Source organism: Cyprinus carpio, chromosome B1, assembly GCF_018340385.1.
Source record: "Cyprinus carpio isolate SPL01 chromosome B1, ASM1834038v1, whole genome shotgun sequence".
Lineage (NCBI taxonomy): Eukaryota > Metazoa > Chordata > Actinopteri > Cypriniformes > Cyprinidae > Cyprinus > Cyprinus carpio.
In genome coordinates this window covers 35,989,648-36,006,082 of record NC_056597.1, presented here as the reverse complement: position 1 = coordinate 36,006,082, position 16,435 = coordinate 35,989,648, and the positions used below count along the sequence as shown (strand labels likewise).

General features: G+C 37.3%; 1 pseudogene; it reads left to right on the top strand.

Moving 5' to 3' along the window:
• LOC109086077 overlaps positions 1–16,435 on the top strand; it is a 44,164-nt pseudogene that overhangs the window by 7,660 nt on the left and 20,069 nt on the right.

Sequence of the window (16,435 nt, the reverse complement as noted above, 5' to 3'; positions counted from 1 at the left end):
ATCAAGAATCAGGCTGAGAACCTCAACAATGGTGACCATCAAAAAGCATGTTGCACTGCATTCTGGGTGCCACCAATCAAAACTCAATTTTTAGTGGCTTGTTTTGTGATGCTTACAGTTCATCTGTTAATCTGAATATGCTGTTTGTCACCATTCTTGAGATTCATACGCTGGTTCTTGATGTCACTGTGTGCCTAAAATAAGTCTTCCCTCTCCCACAACAATTTTTTTTTAATCAGAATTCTTAAACTCTGGGTTTTACAGAAAATTTTGGGTATTCTATTGTTGAATTACAGGGGCTGCAATACTGCAAGCTCTACTTGCAACACTCAGGCCAAACAATGATTATGTAAAATCATAACCAACACCACTGATCTTCTTTACTACTCTGAGCATTTCTAGCTGTTATAATTCAGTTCCAACAGCCATACAAAATGTAATATTAAAAAGCTAAGGGTCAAGAGACCAACTAAAGCAAACACTGACCACTATAATGGTAACCCTATAAATTTACCCTTTTCTCCTTCAGTTATTCTGTTTGTGAACTTTAGGTGTCTTCAATAACTCTGTTTTGGGGGCCTTAAGACACAAGCTTTTGAACATGATGCCTGTATCATATCTATATTAGCAACAAAAATGTGAATTTGTAAAAAGGCTGACATCATGTGCATGCATATAATGTTTTCACTGGGTGTTTCATGATCGCCAACTACTGGCCTGACATGTATAACATAGCATTCTTTAGCATAGTGTTTTTTTTTTTTGTTGTTGTTGTTGTTGTTTGTTTGTTTTTCTCTCAATGAAGTCAATATTTTTGTGTAAATTTTACTTAATTTTTTCATGTTCTTCTACTCATTTTGAATGGTTAAGCATCTAATTTGATTATTTCTAATTAATTATAATGTGTTAAATTTAATTAATAATGTTGGATGTAAAATTTTAAACAATTTTATTGAGTAAATAAAGTGAATCATTTTTTACAGTGTATGAACTCTTTTGTTCCGTTACAAGACTGTTGAATTCTAGTATAAATGACATAACTTTTTTGTGATTGTTATTGATGTGCTCATCTTGTTATGCAGCTTCTTATGTATTGCCCAAAGCTAATTACCCTTAAAAGGGACAATTACATATCAATCAATCTGTAAGTGTTTTGGACAATGTGAATATGATGAACATAAGGGGATGTTGTTCATGAAAAAAAAAAAAGAAAGAAAATTGTGGGTGAACTATCCCTTTGTTTTTTCAGGTGTTTATGGCCACTGTGTTTGTAATGTTTACAGCCATTCATCCATTTGTTGGTCACTGGTGCCAATCTGCTGTTATACTTGTCCATACCCACAAAATCACCATCCCATATCACCTCCCTGCTGCCCAATGTCAGATTTAAGTACTGTATGTATTTTCTTTAGTTTATGTACCCTTTTCTTTGAAGGCTCCAGTGATATAAACTACACCGATAAGAATCCGAAAGTGTCTGCAAGATCTTGATCTTAAGAAGTTTACCTGTACACTTTGAGGCTGTCACAGAGAGCACCTCTATAGCACCCTCTTCGGGCCATCAGAGGGCACCATCACCTGAGTTTTGGTATAGTCCTTCTCACACTACATTTCTCATAAGCCCCGTACATGGTACTGATCACCTCTGACACCTGAACCTCGTAACCCTGGCTATTTATAGCACGCTCATGCCTAGGCCCTTTGCAAAGTCTTCTTTTTCCCTGGTGAACATTACTGAGCTTTTATTTGTTGTATTTTGGACTGTCTTGTGTTGATACCCTGTCTGCCTTTCAGTACAGACCCAGCTAACAGAATTTTGTTATAAGAACGTTCTCCAAACATTCAGTGTTGGTTTTGGGAACATAAAAAATGACCAGTTTTGTATGCACTTAATGTTTCAGCGCACTAGGAGGTGCTCAAGATCACTCCCGTATGTGTGTTATGTTATCAATGAAGAAAAAGACTTCAGAGTTCTAAGTCAATTAGAAGTGAATTGACACCACTCTCGTCTCAGCATATTATTCATGTTATATAACAGATAAGATATAACATATTGGCGACGAGGATTGTCTTTTCAAATGCCTGATTTGTCTGGCTACTGCATTATTTGATTGGATGTATGTAGTGAACTCGTAGAACAACAGAGTCTGAAAACGGAGTGATGGTGAGATGAAGCCTCATGAAGCTTTAAAGGTGCCATAGAATGCAAAAATCACTTTCATAAGGTGTTTGAACACAGCTGTGTGGAAGCAGTGTGTGAACACAACCAGCCTATAATGGTAAAAATCCACTCACTCATTGTTTTATAATTAAAAAAAATCATAAACACTCTCTCCACATGAGCAGTTCCAGGTTTCTCACTACTATGATGTGCTCCTGTAGCTCAAGTGGTAGAGCATTGCGTTACGAAGCGCAAGGTTGGGGGCTCGATTCCCCGGGAACACATGATAGCTAACAATTGATAGCCTGAATGCACTGTAAGTCGCTTTGGATAAAAGCGTCTGCTAAATGCATAAATTTAATTTTAATTTTAATTTAATAGTCTGTGAAAGTCCCTTTTTTGACGCTCTCTTTCCTATTAGCATATACACAGCCCTGAGTGAGACGCAGCGGTCCGCCATTACTGTTCTCTTGCTGTAGCTTCTGGAGATACAATGTCAGCGCCAAAGAGCCATTAAAAGTGTCGTGTGTTGGGATGCACCAATGAACATAGGAGTCTCCATAGACCGCTGAGGACACGGTGGTTAAATTTCATTTTCGAAGGAAATGTCCCGGAAAGAAAACGGGAAAATAATATAGTTTGTGATAACATTTTACACCGTACTGCCTCACAAACGAGGGTCAGTTCAGTGCTGGAGTTATGCAAAGATTGCTTCTGAAAGAGGGATCGATACCAATGCTTCGTGGGAAAACGTCCAGACTACAGACAAAGTAAGCATCACACCTCATATTTTGTTTTCCAAAAAAGCTTCTTGGCTCTCTGTAAGGTTAATGTTGCTAAAACTACCATTGTCTCTGCATGTTTTCACTAATGCTGCCTTCACATGCTACCAGAATGATCGTAAATAGGAATGTGGTCGATAAAAATTGCGTTTGGAAGCAATGTGTGAGGTCAGTAACATGGTCACCGTAACACTGGTATGCCTGCGAGCATGAGCTCTTAAAGCTCCGCACTCGTCTGACAAGGTAGGGTTGCCAGGTTTTTGCAACAAAACTCTCTCGCTGACATGAAAAGCAACCCGCAGCAACAATGTTAAAGTAGGGGAAAACTGTGGACTTGGCAACACTGGAAGGGAGGCGGGAGCAGCAGCTCATTTTCATTTAAGGGGGATATAGACATAAACAGAGCATTTTGGCTCATACCCTAAAATTGGCAATTTCAAGATGTAGGGGGATTTACAGTTAAAACCCAAGGACCAGATGTGTCGCAATGAAAACCAGGAGTCAGAGATGTGTTCGATTAAAGAAAAATTTACTGAAGAACATGGTTTGCAGTTTCATCAGCAGAAGTCAGTTTCAGTACTCTCAATGGAGTTCGTAGGCCACTCTGCGTACAACTCAAAATAACCAACAATTATACTCTTGACAGAGAACTAATTGCGTCAAAGCGCTGGTCAGCAAAAATCTGATTGGTTCCAAAACCTAGATAAACTTAGACAGTTTCCACATATGGACACAAGCTTGAAGCATATCTTCTGATGACTATTTTGGTGACAAGTCTCTCCACAGACATATATCTGATACGCTCGACATCGGCAGTTGAACGTTTGTCCTTGGACTGTCTGAGCTTCTCCCTGTACAGACAGATACTAACACACATACGCAGAGAACTTATTAGAACTTCAAGGCTGCCTAGCCCTAGCTAGAATTTTATCAGTATGGTTTGTCACACACACTATGCAAGTCTCATCTTAGAGAGTAGAAATACAGGCTAAAACAGGATTTCTTAATATCAAGCAGATATATTAATATCACAGTCTGTTGTCCATAAATTTGTCTGTATATTTGCTCACAATACCACCTGGTGGCCAACGAGTGTAAAACAAGCAGATATATTACAGACAGAGGTGGATAGTCCAGAGGTCAGAAAGTAAAAGTCCTGTCATATGTTTATTCCACCTATGAACTCAGCAGCTGATTTCAGCAGAGGAGGAACCAAGTCATTCCTTTCAAGTCACAAGCAAGTCTCAAGTCAAATCCTCAAGTCCTCAAAGAGTTAAAGCTAATGAGATAATTAAGTGACTAATTAAATGATGATTGTGTGTTAGTGATGAACACCTGTTGTTATTGAGAATTACAGAGGATCAGATGTTGATGTTTTATTGGTTTAAATGTTGCCACCATCATGGAGATCAGTGTTTTCTTTGGTTGTGCTTTTCACCCTTGCCTCTTGTGTTAAATCTCACTTTTTAATGATGCATGTGTTGTTGTAGAGTAAAGCGATATGTGTGAAAAGAGCAGCTATTAGCTGCTTTTATATGCTGAAATAGTCATCAGGCGCCAACTTGATTATATCAAAAGTAACTTTTTATTTGCTTTATACACTGTAAAACCCGACAAGTAACTTAACTCAAACCCTTTGAGTGAACAGATATCTTTAAAAACCTGACAAGTTAGGTTTACTCAAACCGTTTGAGGAAACCGATTGCCTTAAACCATTTAAGTTTTAAGACTAACACACTGTAAAACCCATCAAGTAACGTAACTCAAACCTTTTGTGTAAACAAATATCCTTAAAAACATGACAAGTTGGGTTTACTCAAAAACCGTTTGAGGAAACCGATTGCCTTAAACCATTAAAGTTTTAAAACTTAACATTTATGAGTACTCTGAACTTGATTCAGTTGAGTTCACTGAAATAATATATACATTGCAATTAAGTAATTAAGTGATTAATTGAGTGATAATTGAGCATTAGTGATGAACACCTGCTGTTAACAAACAGAATTACTGAAGAAAAGAGAGGAAAGGAACTACAACTGACTTCAGACACAGCCTCACTAAAACCTGACAAGTTATGTTAACTCAAACCGTTTGAGGAAACCGATTGCCTTAAACCATTTAAGTTTTAAAACTTAACAGTTATGAGTACTCTGAACTTAATTCAGTTGAGTTCACTGAAAGAATATATACATTGCAATTAAATAATTAAAGCCCATGTTGCAGGTTAACCACCACTGTCGATTAATGGGTACATAAATCACTCAAGATATGTATATCATTTTTAAAATGTCTCAAAAATGGCCTTAAAGACCAGTTTTTTTTTACGTTGTTGGTATTAAGGGGGTTTCTTTACGCAATTCGGTGATGACGTCACGTTTGGGAGAAGTGGAGGAAAGGTAGCCTCAGCCTATTATGATGCGCATTCCAGGCAACCCGTAACCCGTGTTTTTCCAACCTTAAACCCGTGAAAGTGCACTGGAACGGCAGTCAAACCCGTGACTTCCCACCCGTGAACTCGTACTAGATCGATGTACTCCAAGTTCCGACGTCACACAGGACGCGAAACAACAATGACAGCCACTACGGATAATACTGCCTACTGACGCAGTGTTTATGCAAGTGGTACACGTTGAAAAAACGATTTTAGGACAATGTAACGTTGCGATATAAAAACTGGGACGAGGAAGAGGTGGCAAGAGCCAACATGTATGATGGCCTGCAGCCCTATAATAATTTTGAACCAGCCAGACGTGAGAGAGCAAATGAGGAATTTCCAAGAACTGATGGCCGTCAAAGCCAATTAAATGCATGGTCCGAGGAGAATGAGTGGTGAGTTGGTGAAGTGTCCTGGTGAGTTGCTATCATTTAGCAATGCAGCAATGAGCACTGGAGCTAGTCTACGAGCAGCAGTGCACAATAACGACACACATATATATATTTTTTACTGTCATTGGACAGCACCGAGTGAAAAATAAACGTTTTCTTTATATCTAGTGGCAGTGATCATGACGTTAGTTCAGATAAGTACCTGTAAACTTTGTCATAGTGTCGTACTGGTAAACTTTCTCTTTGTCATCTAGAAAAAGAAGGCATCATGCTAGCTATATGGGCGTTTCTAATCATTTATCTCATCCTCCGGTGAAAATGTTGTTGCAAACATAGCCGCGTGTCTGTTGCTATGTTTGGCTGGTGCTTTGTGTGGAAACTGCGTTGGAAAGCTGGTGCTGTAGGGAAGTGAGTGCGTTTGGTCGCTGTTGGTCGATATCTATCGATCGATCTATCTATCTGTCTGTCTATCTATCTATCTATATCTATTTATCTATAATCTGCGCTATCTGAATACTCTCGTCTACTACTCGTCTCTCTAGTCACTCTCTATGTTCTCAAGGCAGGCTTTGGTAAATTCTCTCCCCAATGTGACGTAATGCAATGCATTGTGGGGGAAAGGAGAATCGTTGCAAACCGCTGTAAGATAGTACCTACTTTTTCGTATTTTATGCCATTTTTTGTGATACCCAACAACATAAAATACAATGGATAACAGTTTAAAATGTTCATTACCAACAAGCAAATTGCACAAATTCGTTGAAAAATTAACCATGCAACACAGCTTTAAGTGATTAATTGAGTGATAATTGTGAATTGGTGATGAACAGCTGCTGTTAACAAACAGAATTACTGAAGAAAAGAGAAACACAAGAACTACAATTGACTTCAGACACAGCCTTAGATAAAATAAACTGAAATAAAATAAATTAAATCTCTCAAGATCTGATTAAACAACCCCACAAACAGCATCACCAGCTCCACTTATTAATAACCAGACTGACTGTATTTCTGTCAGACGTCTACAGAAGATCTGATTGAGAATTAACTAAGGTTTAGATGTTGATTTATGTTTTCATTTAAAGTAACCATGTTAGAGATCAGTGTTTGCTTTAGTTGGGCTCTTGACCCATGATTTCTGTCTTAGTTTTTTCTTTGGCTGTTGTAACTGTTTGTTGTAACTCAAAAGCCCAGAAAAAATATCATCAGGTGTTATACACACACTCACACTCTTAGAAGAGCCCAGAAAAAATATCATCAGGTGTTATACACACACTCACATTTGTTTTTCATCTAACTTGTACCTTGATGTTGGTTGTTATACTGTATATTGGTGATGATAATCATTGATTATTGAACTGTTTGGAGTCTAATCTCTGATGAAATAGGTGTTGTGTAATTAGTTGGATTGATTACAGTAAAAGTGATTCTAAGAGCCAGTGGTTCTGTGATAATCAGTTAATATAAAGCACTTTCCAAACAGTTTGGTTTTTATGGTGTCACTTAGTCACACACAGACATCAATAATCAGCATGTGAACCTCAACAATGGTGACCATAAAAAAATAAATTAAATTAAAAAAAAAAACAATGCAGCAGAGCATGCTGGGAGCCATGGATGAGTTTTGTACTACAATAGTACCCAGCATGCATTGCAGCATGTTTTTTTTTTTTTTTTTTTTTTTTTCGTAACCATTGGTGAGGTTCATATTCTGATTATTGATGTCTGTGTGTGACTAATTGACACCATAGAAGACCAAACTGTTTGGAAAAGTCCTTTATATTAACTGATTATGAAAGAACCACTGACTTTTTGAATTGTAGGTTCTGGAGGAATCAACAGCATCTCAAAGATCAGCTCTGATCACAGTGGAGAATACAAGTGCAAGTCCAGAAAATAAACATGGAGAGAAATACTCTGATGCTGTGACTTTAAAACATCATGTGTGAGTTAAAATGATTGTTCAGTAACTCTGACGCTGAATACTCTAAACATAGTCTGTGATGTCAAATGTATTGTTATTGTTAAAGATGTCTATGTTTCTCTTTGTTAGATCCTCCTAGGAATGTCTCTGTGTCGGTCATTGCGGATCAGTCTGGTCAGATCTGGAAGGAGATTCAGTGACTCTGATCTGCAGCAGTGATTCAAACCCACCTGCAGAAATCAGCTGGTTTAAGGAGAATCAGATCTCCTCTGTTGGATCTGGACAGAGTTTCAGTGCTCTACAGAGTGGACGCTTCTACTGTGAGGCTCACAATCAACATGGATCTCAGAGATCAGACGCTGTTACTGTCACTGTGTTAAAGGTAAAGTAACTCATTTACTCTTTCTAAAGTGAAGCAAATTAATCTGTTTTACTCATTTGTCTCTGTTGTAGGACGTCTGGTGATGTTGTACATATCCATTGGAGTGGTTTGTGGAGCTGCAGTTATTTCATCACAGTGTTGCTGATTTGGTAAGATGTGTGTAGTATTTGATCGCAGACTATGCATTTTTCTTCACAAATATTGAGTATGAAGCAAAATTTGTTGTCAGAATAAAGACACATGATCAGAAGTGTCAATGTTTCAGAAAATTAGTTTGGTTATCAGGTGTGTATTTGTAATGTTAATGTAATGGTTTGTAAGGTTTTGTACAGTCATATATTGAGTTGTTTATAGACATTATTATTATTATTATTATTATTATTTTTGATTTATTTTTTTCAGGTAAATGAACTGGTACATTTATTCCATGTCAAAGATGAATCATTCCAGACGTCATGATGACAGATGTGAAGCTTGTTCTGTTTGAGATGAATGAACCTGTGTATGAGAACGTAAGGGTAAGTTTTGCTGATGAAATAAGTCATTACCAGGGAATTGTAGGGTATCTTATTAATTCACTTTCTTTTTTCTTTTCCCTTTCTTTCTTTCTTTCTTTCTTTCTTTCTTTCTTTCTTTCTTTCTTTCAGCTTAACAGGATGAGGTCATAGTGTTTTGGAAACATGGCAAAACATTTTATAGCATTTATGTATCGCATGTGTGCGGAGTCCTGAAAAGCAACATGAATTAATACAGTAGTGTGTAATCCAATGCAAGTGTGTAAATGTGTTTTTCCTGTACAATCTGTACCGTATAGTTTGTTTGCTTAATTTAGATGTTTTTCAACCTTATGCCTCATTGTTTGTGTTTTCAAGGCAAAAAATAAAGATCTGATACTGCAATAGTTTGCAGACTTCTGCCATACGATACCTCAGTATAAAGCATAAATAGCAACACAATGATTCACTTTATTTACTCAATAAAATTGTTTAAAATTTTATATCCAATATTATTAATTAAATTTAACACATTAGAATTAATTAGAAATAATCAGATTAGATGCTTACAAGCAACCATTCAAAATGAGTAGAAGAACATGAAAAAAAAATAAGTAAAATTTACACAAAAATATTGAAAAAAAAAAAAAAAAAAAAAAACAAAACAAACAAAAACACTATGATAAAGAATACTATGTTATACATGCCTGGCCAGTAGTTGGCGATTAAGAAACACCCTGTGAAAACATTATATGCATGCACATGACGTCAACTTTTTTACAAATTCACATTTTTGTTGCTTATATAGATATGATGCAGGCATCATGTTCAAAAGCTTGTGTCTTAAGGCCCCCAAAAAAAGAGTTATTGAAGACACCTAAAGTTCACAAACAGAATCACTGAAGGAGAAAAGGGTAAAATTATTGGTTACCATTATAGTGGTCAGTGTTTGCTTTAGTTGTACTCTTGACCCTTGACTTTTTTGCTATTAGGTTTTGTATGTTGTTGTTGTAACTGAATTATAACAGCTAGACATGCTAAGAGTAAAGATGTTCAGGTTTTGTTGTTTATGATTTTACATAATCATTGATTGTCCTGAGTGTTATAAATAGAGCCATTCAATATGGCAGCCCCTGTAATTCAACAATAGATAGCAAGATCCAAAATTTTAAATCCAGAGTCTAAGAACTCTGATTAAAAAAAAATGTGTAGTGGGGAAGGGTAACATTCTTTCAGGCACACATTGACATCAAGAACCAGCGTATGAATCTCAAGAATGGTGACAAACAGCATTTTAAGGATGAACTGTAAGCATCACAAAACAAGCTACTAAAAATTGGATAAAAAAGTACAAATAAAAGAAAATATTAAGAATAAATTTAAGAGAATTCATCTCATCATTTATTCATGCCACAAAGCATGATGGGAGCCATAAATGAGTTTTGATTGGTGGCACCCAGAATGCAGTGCAACATGCTTTTTTATGGTCACCATTGTTGAGGCTGATTCTTGATGTCTGTGTGCCTAAATGGTAAGAAAAGTTGCTTTTTTCCTAAATGTTTTTGATCAGAAATGCTTCTAAGACCTCTCTCTGATTTATGATGAAAAATACCCGATTCTTATACTGTACAGCACAAAGGATGCCTGTTGTTGATAAGACACAAACCAACTCAGAAATTCAGGTAAATAAACCGTCAAAACAAACACCACCACCTGAGTACTTATTCTTTATGGCTTGTCTAAAACTGCTGTGGTATCACAATTGATACAGCAACAAACAAAAAATTGTTTTTTTACACAATACTGGCCAACTACTGGCCGAGGCATGCATAACCATAGTAGTCTTTAGCTAGTGTTTGTTTTTATTTGTTTTTTTGTCCAATGAAATCAATATTTTGTGGTATAAATTTTACTAAATGAATTTTTTCATGTTATTCTACTCATTTTGGACATGGTTGCCGAATTTCTAATTAATTCAAAAAAGGTGTTAAAATTTATTTCGATAATAATATTGCTTGTATAATCCTTTGACAAACAACGGGGCCCGGGGATTGAGTAAAATATAGACGGAATCATCATTTTTACAGTGTGCGAAGTGACCCATTGTTCCAAACGGCTCTTTACTTTCTTTATCAAAAGAAGAAAAGGAAACTGTATCTGTCGATATTTTAAATTAAATGTCACGCAATGCAAGCGTGCGCCACACACAAAAAGCAGTTAACAAATGACCTAGTGGTTGAGTGACCTCTGAAGTCTGAAGTCTGCTTAAATAACTGTGACTGCTTTGTGCTGGAAGAAACATCTTTGGTCTCAATTTATAGGTGATTTCGCTTATGGTTACTGATGTTTAACACTGACTAGATAATAGAGACGTTGTACTCGACCAATTGTCCATACTCAACCATTTCAGATCATTACGTGATGGTGTTTTTTTTTTTTTTTTTGTTTTCTTTTTTTTATCAATTCTTATAATATTAGCCTGCTGTCTATGTGGTTTTTTCCAGTCTTTTGTTTGGAGATTTCCACACACATTTACCAGCAGCTGTCCTCTTTAGAAAGCGTGCGGGGTGTGTTCAGAATTCAGTGAATCATCTTTAATTGGGTTTTGGAATTTTTAATCCTTTTTTTTTGGGGTCTGTCGCATCTCTGTCTTTTAGACCGACACCAATGTTTTGCATGCTTAAGTGACACACTTGAACTTCCTTCAGCATATTCTGATAACTGCTTTAGGTTGAGGCCCTGATGTGTAATTCAGCAAAGGTGTGAGGCCACTTTTTTTTTTCTCAGTTCCTTTTAATATAGCACTCTTGTGGTTGCATGTATGCTTTTGCTTGAGACACTGGTCAAGTAAAATGAGAGTGTCAGGAACACATGCAGTCCTGTGTCCTAGTTTTCCTCTCCCAGAGGTGAATTGTAATGCTAATAAGGAAGTACAAGGTTTCACGACGGACTAACAGAGGGGATGTTACAAAATAAAATGATCTTAACGGGACTGCGGTCAGTTGATTCTAAAAATTCAGAGAGCTCCTTTTATCAAGTCATAGTCTTATTATAATCAATCCATTAAACAGCTATTCTATAGACCTCCCTGAGATATTTTTCCCTCCTTGAATTTTGGTGCAAAGATGTGTATTTTGTACAATATTTCCCAACTGTTTTTTTTAAAGACTTAAGTTCAAGCACCACAATTCTAAATTGTGTCATTTGAATTCCATTGCAGTAGGAATTTTGCCTGAATAGACATTTTTCTATGTTTATTTTTCAAATTGTGACATATTGAAAATCAAAATAAAAAGCCTCTGTCCAACAACATTGCATTGTTACAAACATTATTAAGTGTGTTCCATTCAAGTAGTCAAAACTACACACAACACACACTTGTGGTTCTTCACACCTAACCCTGCTTGAGCGCGAGCCAAATACAGGAAATATGTCATCCAAGTAAGTATAAGTGTGAGTTTTTGGACCAGCCCTGTGGGTATCTTCAGAGCAACTAAACTGACATGGAGGATGTAGTATAAATCAATAAATTAAATAAAATATAGGAAGATCTGTATGTTTTTTAGTTGCTTCCAGTGAATTTAGCACATTTTTAAAGCGGTTCCCTTTTATTTAATTACCAAATTTGCTGTTTTAATTAGTCAAAATTATCAAATGCAAAATCAAGTAATTATTTTTCTTGGTGTTTTAATTGGGAAACTATGCATATGTTTAAAAAACATTATATGGGCATTGATGAGCAAATGTTTTCAATTTATAAGGGGACTGATGTAAGATTTAACTTGTCTGTTGTAATGCCTTTAGTCATTAATGACATCACTGTGATGATGGCTTGTTGCAACTATCTGCACAAGGAGTGATGTCGCGACCCCTTCAGGGCGGACCGTCCCGCGCTAGTGTCATAAACAACATAGTTAAAAAGTAAAGTGCATGCATCACATGAAGAGTGGGTTGTTCGGGAGGAGTGTATATGGAAAATCACCAGATGTGGTTCAATCCTGATCATTGTGACGCAGAGCAACGCTTAGGCTCAGCTATCGCGTCATGAGTTGTTGGCGTGAACAAACCTAGGCGGCAACGTCCCGTTAGTTAACCCTTCATGATTTCATTTATCAATACATAGTGTTGTGTTTGTGTGGCGGCGTGGAGTCGATAACGCACGTCTACTCGGTTTTTGTAACGTCAGACAGGCACCCAACTGTGCGTTTTGACCCAAGGCAGATTACCAATTCGCCTCGTCTGGTCACCACTAAAGTAGGTATCCACGAAACTTATTGGAGGCGCAACAGGGGGCGGTACCTAATTCGAGAAAAATTCTGTGTGTGTTAATTGTTGTTGGTTTGTGTGGTTTTTATAGGTCTTTGTAAAACTCTTGATCAGCGAACGTAAAAAAAATTCCAGTAATCACTGTGTTATTGTAAACTTATGTTGGGTTTACATATGAACCACAGTGGTACTTCCATTTAGCATTAGTTCAGTATGTAATAAATTGGTAGGATCTAAAACTGAAGAGGCTATGAACTGGTTTTTTAAGGATAGTATAAAACTCCCTGCAAGTATGTTTTCAGAATGTTGGCTTTAACAGTGAAGAACACCTATTTATTTAAAAAAAAATTAAAAAAATAAAAGTGTGAAGTTTATCAACAGCTATGGAGTTTGGTGTTATGGAAGTCCCCAGTGTCTATGAGTGTAACGTGAACAGATGTGGCGGGTCCATGGAAAAAATGAAAAAAGCCCATCATATGTCGTGCATATATACAGGGTCCTTCTCAAAAAACCTTAGATATTGTGAAAAAGTTCATTATTTTCCATAAATGTCAATGCATAAACATATTAACTTTTCATATATTTTAGATTCATTGCACACCAACTGAAAATATGTCAGGTCTTTTATTGTTTTTTAAATATGTGATGATTTTGGCATTACAGGCTCATGAAAAACCCAAAATTTCCTATCTCAAAAAAATTAGGCATATTTCATCGACGACCAATAAAAAGAAAAAGTGTTTTTTATTTAGCAGAAAACACGTCAAGCCTTCAAATAATTATGTTTCAGTTATGCACTCAATACTTGTCGGGAATCCTTTTGCAGAAATGACTGCTTCAATGCGGCGTTGGCCTGGAGACCAATCAGGCCTGTTGGCACTGTGCTGAGGTGTTATGGGAGGCCCAGGATACTTCGATAGCAAACCTTAAGCTCATCCAGATTGTTGGGGTTTCGTGCTCTCAACTTCCCTCTTCAACAATATCCCAGAGATTCTCTATGGGGTTCATGTCAGAGAGTTGCGCCTTTGAGCACAGGAATACTGGTCGTAACCATTTACCAGTTGGTTGTGGCACTGTGAACAGGTGCCAGGTCGTGCTGAAAACAAAGAAATCTTCATCTCCATAAAGCTTTTCAGCAGATGGAAGCATGAAGTGCTCAAAATCTCCTGATAGCTAGCTGCATTGACCCTGCCCTTGATAAAACACAGTGGACCAACACCAGCAGCTGACATGGCACCCCAGACCATCACTGACTGTGGGTACTTGACACTGGACTTCAGGCATTTGGCATTTCCCTTCTCCCCAGTCTTCCTCAGACTCTGGCACCTTGATTTCCAGATGACTTTCATAGCTGTATGCCAAATCATCATTATTTAAAACATAAAAGACCTGAAATATTTCAGTTGGTGTGCAATGAATCTAAATATATGAAAGTTAAATTTTATCATACATTATGGAAAATAATGAACTTTTCACAATATGCTAATTACTGAGAAGGACTACTGTATATATATATTCTCCAGCAGCTCAGTGAGTAAATACAGCTGCAGTTAAAATCCTCTTTTGTCTAATTAAAACTTTCTTTGTTCAAAAATCAATCTGGGTCTTTAAGCAAGGAAGGACATTTTAAAAAAGTGGAAAACTCAAGCCGGGAAGGTGACGGACATCAGCAAGTTGGGGTGAACCCTTCCTCAGAAGTCAAGCTCTGCATTTTAAACCATCCAAAGTGCACCACACACGCACGCCGGAAACACACAGCACACCCGGTAGCATTGGGGCGACCTTTTACTAGCTGCAGGGCACCCAGGGAGCAGGCAGTTCGGGGTATCACACCCGTCCTGATCTTCGAACCCACAAATTCAGGGTTACGAGTCACAAACTTCCCGCGGGAGGTGTTCTTTTTTTTTTGGGTTTTTTTTTTTTTTTGAGGGTAGGCAAACTTTATAGACTGATTTGCTGATGGTGTCGGTTTGCACACCGTCACCATGTTTTTGTATGGTGGTCTACGAGAACAACGGCAAATGTTGATACTGAACCCATGAATAGAAAAAAAAAAGGTGTATACGTTTAGCATAATTGCATGGCATTTATAGATCTGATCTCTTTCTTTAGGTTTTACAATGTTGAGAATTATAGTAAAATAAAGACAGAGAGAGAATAAAATGCCAGCAATTCTCTATTTGATTTGCACTGGACAGGAAGAGGAAGGTGAGATAGATCACCGCATGTTAAACAAAGTTTAACCACAAAGTGTTCTCTAAACCAGTCACACTGAGTTTCTGACTAACCTCAAACAAACATCTGCAAGTCTAGACCTGAAAGTGATATTAATGTTCCGCTAAAAAAAATAAAAAAGTCAACTTTAGAATATCTTACAAATAAAGAAATAAATCTGGTTCATGGCTGGCTTAAATATCCACTGTTTATTTTTTATTTATTTATGTTTTGTAGTGTGTTGTGTTTCTATGTTGTGGTATGTCCGTTGGAATGGCTCCTCCTCTTCCTCTGGATCTTTCTGATCTTGCTTTCATGGTGAGTCGCTGCAACACTCGAAAACAAATTGAAGATTTTGCATGCAATTTTCCCACCAACTTTCATTATGCACAAGCTGCTGATATTTTGGGTTCACTATATATGAAATTCTGTTTTTCATGGGTTTCTGGTGCTTGATTGGGGTGTGAATTACAGTCATTCACACATCTGTGCACTAAAGGACTCATCAGTGATAAGAGCTACTGCACTTATACATACCCTACTGGATACAAGATCGAGAAAGTGTTCTGGACTAAAAACCCCTGTAAAAAAAGTTGGTGAAAAGTTTCCCGGATCTGTGTTAGCACCCTGAATAAGTCAGAGGCTTTCAGTATCTGGGAGATGAACAGAAGAACTGCACCAGCAGACTGAGTCATAGTGACAAAGAAGGATTCACACATGTACTGATTTTCGATTCACAACTAATGTAACAGAGGGCAAATGGACAGGTTGTACCAGGATCGTGTCTCTTACTGGCACAGGTGACTTGATGATGGTTTCACTCTTCTTCTGTGCATTATGTTGAATTTAATTAAATCAGTTGTATGACTAGCAGCACTAGATATAAGGTGTGATGTTGTGTTCCGAATCTTCAGGTGGAGGCTCCTGAGAGAGTGCCAGAGGAGATTCAGGTTCCGTCTGACATGTAAAAGCAGCTGCGCTCAGTGACTGACAGAAGCAACATTCATCTGTCAGAAACTCACAACGAAACTCACAGCCCATTAACTGAAAGATAAGAGACAGAAAACAATCAACTCAGGCTAGCAGTCAGTCAGAAAGAGAGGATGCAGGCAGATTACGAGCTGTGCTCTACAGGAACACACTTACATCTCTCACTGCTGTTTATCTCAGTGTCACGTGTGAGTACAGATACTTAGTCTATAAATTGTTGAGGTTTATTTTTTGACAAAAAAAAAATAACGTTTTGACTTTTTTAGATCCACCAAAGAGTGCCTCAGTGTCCACATCGTTTCATCTAGGTAAAAATAGTTGGAGGGAGATTCAGGTGACTCTGAGGCTTGCAGCAGTGATGTCAACCCACCTGCAGAAATCACTGGTATAAAGGGA